The 5,033-nt window shown below is 51.4% G+C and overlaps 1 protein-coding gene across 1 annotated transcript in view; it reads left to right on the top strand.

Annotated features, from left to right (window-relative positions):
* The window catches only part of GRIK5 (glutamate ionotropic receptor kainate type subunit 5), a 71,791-nt gene that overhangs the window by 39,952 nt on the left and 26,806 nt on the right, over positions 1-5,033 (top strand). The gene's annotated exons all lie outside the window — the stretch shown is intronic.

Below are 5,033 nucleotides of genomic sequence, written 5' to 3'. Positions count from 1 at the left end.
AAAAAAAAAAAAAAAAAAAAAACCTGCTGATTCCTCAGCCTGGAACCTTTGTCCCAGGTCTTCTCCTCCCTCAACCTGTACTTCCTTCACATCCGTACTCAAATAATTCCTCCTCACACTGAGGAGTGTATCCAAAGCAGTGTCTTCCAGCAGTCTCTGTCTTGTCACCTGTTTGATTTTTCATCATGGCCCTTGTCACCACCTGACATTGTATGTTTGTATTCACTACTGTGCTCCCAAAGCTAGGCCTGTGTTTGACCAGGGGACGGTGCTTGACAAATATTTGTCAAGCAGGTGACTAAATGAATGAATGAGCAAATGGAAAGGGCAGAATGTCTGCCACGTGGGGATAGAGGGTAAGACAGCGTGGGGTATATGAAATAAGTGAGGTTGTTGGTATAAGATAGGGCAGGAAGGACTTCATGGATCCAGATGTGGGTAGGGCCTCATGGAGGGACCAGGTATGGAGCAAGGCCTTGTGGGACCAGGGGAGGAGTTTGGATAACAGTTTAAGAACAAGGAGAATCATTACAGAATCGGAGCAGGAGAATGGTGTGACAAGAGCCCAGTTCAATAGGATCCCTCGGCTGCTGGCTGAGTGGCCTGGGAAGCAGAGACACCCTTTCCAGTCAGAAAGGGGGCCTTAGCAGAGGTAGGCAGTAGAAGCAGAAAGAAGCACCTCAATTCCAGAGTGTTGGGGGGGCAGAATTGAGGGACTTGAGGGTAGATGCAGTGAGGGGTGAGGGAGAGGGGCATGTGCAGGGCCCCCCAGGGGCTTCTGCCTGGGATGGTGTTGGGGAAACTGGGAGGGGGCAGAAGTTGAGTCTGCTGCAGGTTCATCAGAGGTTTGAGGTCTGGTTCACTCTGGTCGGACAGTGCTTATTGCCTAAATCCCTGGGACCAAGGGAGGAGTCACACATCTAGACATGACCCCAGGTGTCCCTCTCCGCCATGGGGCAGCAGGCAGAAGAAGCCCCCTCAGAGGGGAGGCAGTTCTGAATTCCAGGGTCAGCTAGCAGGGTATTTCTTCTCTGTGCCTCAGTTTTTTTATGTGTGGAATGTAGGAATGGAGGGCCCTCCATATAGGGTTGTTCTAAGGACTAAACTGCTGCTCTGGGGAAAACTGGAACAGTGGCATCCCAGGATAAGAGCTGCATATGTGTGTGTCTGACCTGTGTGAGTTTCCACCGCAGGGCCAGAGAAGAGGTTCCTGCATCATAGCCCTTGGAGAGCCTGAGAGGGCCCCCGAGGAGGCAGCAGCATTCCCCGGCACACAGCAGAGGATGATGAAATGTGAGATGCAGCCGGTCCTTCTCTGAGCTGGCCCCTGAGCAGTGCCAGAGACATAGGACATGCCCAGCTTTCCCTGCCTTTGAAGGACTGTGGTATAGTAGCAGAGGCAGAGAAATGAACAGATATTTGCCACATGGAGCTGTGTTGAGATCAAGTGGTGTTCTAGGTGGGAGGGGTCTGTGGAAGACATCCCAGAGGAGTGATGGTGTGAGGGTGCACTGGAGGGATGGGTGGGATCCAGCTCTACAGGACACTGGAGGCACTTCAGGCAAAGGAAATGGGACTCTCAAATGTTGGTGGTCAGAAAGAAGCTGGTGTGAAAGAGGAGTGGCAACTGGCCCAGGAGCACAGCGGGGAAGCCGTTGGCAGCCGTGGATGCCATTCAGAGAGGCTGGACTCAGTCAGACCTGAGCCGTATTTGTTGGGAACCTATTCTGTGTAGGCTCTGGGATGCCCCTGTGAGCCAGACAGTCATTCATGGAGCTTGGGATGTAGGGAAGATATACCATCACCGAGCAGATAAGCAGGACCATCTCCAGTCATGCTGAGACAGACATAAAACAGGGTAATGAGTAATGTGAGACAGGACCCTAGGTGGGAGTAGGAAGAATATGGAGGCTGCTTTGGAGAGGGCTGAAAGGGGAGGTATGATTGAACCCTAGAATGGTGAGAGGGCTGGAGGAAGAGCATGTGCAAAGGCCCTGAGGTGGGAAGCAAGGCTGCATGTTGGAGAGGAGAAAGTAGGCCAATGTGGCTGGAGTAGGGGGAGCAGGAAAAGGGCATGAGGGGAGGCTGGTGAGGCTGCTGGGCCTCCCAACACTAGGGCCTCTTGGCTGTGAAAGTGCGGAAGCCATGACAGGTTTTATTTATTTATTTATTTTGAGATAGAGTCTTTTTTTTTTCTTTTTTTTGAGACAGGGTCTCAAGCTGTCACCCTGGGTAGAGTCCCGTGGTGTCACAGCTCACAGAAACTTTAAACTTTTAGGCTTAAGGCTCAGTGCCTGTGGCTCAAGTGGCTAAGGTGCCAGCCACATACACCTAAGGTGGCAGGTTCAAATCCAGCCTGGGCCTGCCAAACAACAATGATGGCTGCAACCAAAAAAATAGCCAGGCGTTGTGGTGGGCACCTGTGGTCCCAGCTACTTGGGAGGCGGAGGCAGGAGACTCACTTGAGCCCAGGAATTGGAGATTGCTGTGAGTGATACCACAGCACTCTACCCAGGGGGACAGCTTGAGGCTCCGTCTCAAAAAAAAAAAACTTTTAGGCTTAAGTAATTCTCTTGCCTCAGCCTCCCAAGTAGCTGGGACTACTGGTGCCTGCCATAACTCTCAGCTATTTTTTTTTTCATTGCAGTTGTCATTATTGTTTTAACTGGCCCGGGCCAGTTTCGAACCCGCCAGCCTCTATGAATGTGGCCGGCACCCTACCTACTGAGCTATGGGCACCGCCTTACTCTGTCACCCTGGGTAGAGTGCCGTGGCATCATTTTAACTCACAGCAACCTCAAACTCCTCAGTTCAAGAGATCTGCCTGCCTCAGCCTTCTGGGTAGCTGGGACTACAGGTACCTACCACAGTGACCAGTTAGTTTTTTCTATTTTTGGTAGAAAAAATACTCTTGCTCATGCTGGTCTCCAACTCCTGAGCTCAGGCAATATACTTGGCTTGGCTTCCTAGAGTGCTAGGATTATAGGCATGAGCAAGTTCCCTTTAATCAGGGGACTATCTATCCCTTTGGCTTGTATGTGGGGAATGGATTAGGGCTTATGAATGGCAGCAGGGGGCCAATGAGGAGGCAAATGTGGTTGTCAGGAGAAAGATGCTGGTGGCGTCTATGGGGGGAAGAGAAAGGGACAGATGCAAGGATTGTTTCAGGAACAGAGCTGATGCTCTTGCTCCAGGGGAGATGATGCTCTGGCCCCGGTGTCTGGGCACAGTCTTGGCCTCAGAAGTGGATAAGGAGGCTAGTGACCTGGAAGGGATGGCACAGAGGAATGGGGGCCCTGCAGGCCTCCAAGAAGTGCAGTCCTGAGTGCCTGCCCCTGGATCGGCCAGTGGCCCCCTGAGCCCATATGAAAGGCCACTGCTGCTTCCTCTCTGAAATGGGCACCTGGCCACTGTGGTGGGCTTTGCCAGGATAGTCCTTCCATGGGTGCATAGATCCATGGGCATCCTATCAGCTGTGATGATTCCCACAGCAATTCACGTCAGTCATAATAGTGGCAGATGCACAAAAAAGGGGTTAAAGGTTCCTAAACTTAACTCCCAGGAATAGATAGTCTCAGCATCAAGCCATGTTTAGGCCCCTGTCACACGTTGCCACCTCTGGATCATGCTTTGGGGCTGTGTCATCTCTGCTCCTATGTGTGGGCTGCTGCCATCTCTCACTCACCCTGTGTTAGCTCTTGAACCTGTGCCATCTCTCTCAGTCAGTTCATCTTTTGTCTACCTGTTCCTTTCTCCCTGAGGTTATGGGGTTGTCTTGGGGATCTGTTTCTTCTCTCCCAGACCCTTAATTTCATTTTGGGTCCATCTGTTTTCCCGTTGACCTTGGGTTTTATGTGCAGCCTGTACCACCTCTCTATACTTTGTGGTTATCTTTTGGGCTTGTGTCATCTCTTGCTGACCTTGGGTTGTGTTTGGGTCCCATGCTGTCTATCCCTGACCCTCAGTTAAGTTTTGTGCCCTCTCCCCCTGATTGTAGATCAGGTTGGGGCCTGGGTTATCCCTCCACTGGCTGGGGACATACTCTGACCTGCACCCTCTCTCCTGACTCCATGTCATTTCTGGGGCCTGCATCCTCTCTCACTGCCCTGTGTTTTGTCTGGGTCTGTATTACTTCCTGTGCTCTCAGTCTCAGCTCTTTTATTTTGTCCTCCAGGGGAGGTCTCTGCTGGAATTTTGGTTTTGGGGTCCCTCCACCTCCTGCCCCTGGTTCTGGGGCCTAATTGAGGCTTGAGCAATAGTGTCAGCCTGGCCTGGAAGGGAGCTGGGAGCCCAACCCAGGACCTGAAGAACCATGGGAGACCTTGTGCCCAACCCCCTCATTTACAGATGAGCAAACTAAGGCCCAGAGATGTGAAAGCTCCTGCCTCAGGTCACCCAGCACACTGGGGTGCCTCGCCCCACCTCCTCTGTCACGTGTGTACATGTGTGAGTACCACATGTGTGTGCTGGTGTGTGCTGTGCCTCCGGGGGATCCCATGTGCATTCCTGCTGTCGGCCTGCATTAGCCGCATCACTGGGTCAGCCTGAGTCTTGGCACATGTGGGCACAGCATGGTGACACACATCAGTGACATTGTACATATGGCTACCTAGTACTCACATGTACATGCATGTGTGTGTTGGTATGTGTACACAGGGTGTGTGTGAAGTGCCAGTTATTTTCCAAGCCTTGTGTCCCACCCTCAGCTAAAGGTTGACTAATGTCCCCCTGAGATAACCCTTTTGGATGAGAGATTTTGAGGCACCAGCCTGTAAGCTCGTTGAGGTCATTATTTTAGTAGAGCTGGGCCCTGTGTTTCAGGAGCACCTAAATAAACATATGTAGGTCACTGGGAGAGTTGCTATCATATCTCTGCTTTGCAGTCCTTAGCTTTTCCCTTTACTCACTAAGGCCTTTGCCTTTCTGAGACTCAGTTTTCCCATCTGTCAAATGGGGCTAGTAGTGATCTCCAGGGAGCTATTGGGAGAAGTACACAAGATAGTTTATGTAATGATGCTACTTAGCATCATTTT

The sequence above is a fragment of the Otolemur garnettii genome, unplaced genomic scaffold, assembly GCF_000181295.1.
Source record: "Otolemur garnettii isolate 467f Iridium unplaced genomic scaffold, OtoGar3 scaffold00152, whole genome shotgun sequence".
Taxonomy (NCBI): domain Eukaryota; kingdom Metazoa; phylum Chordata; class Mammalia; order Primates; family Galagidae; genus Otolemur; species Otolemur garnettii.
This window is presented reverse-complemented; position numbering and strand designations above follow the sequence as displayed.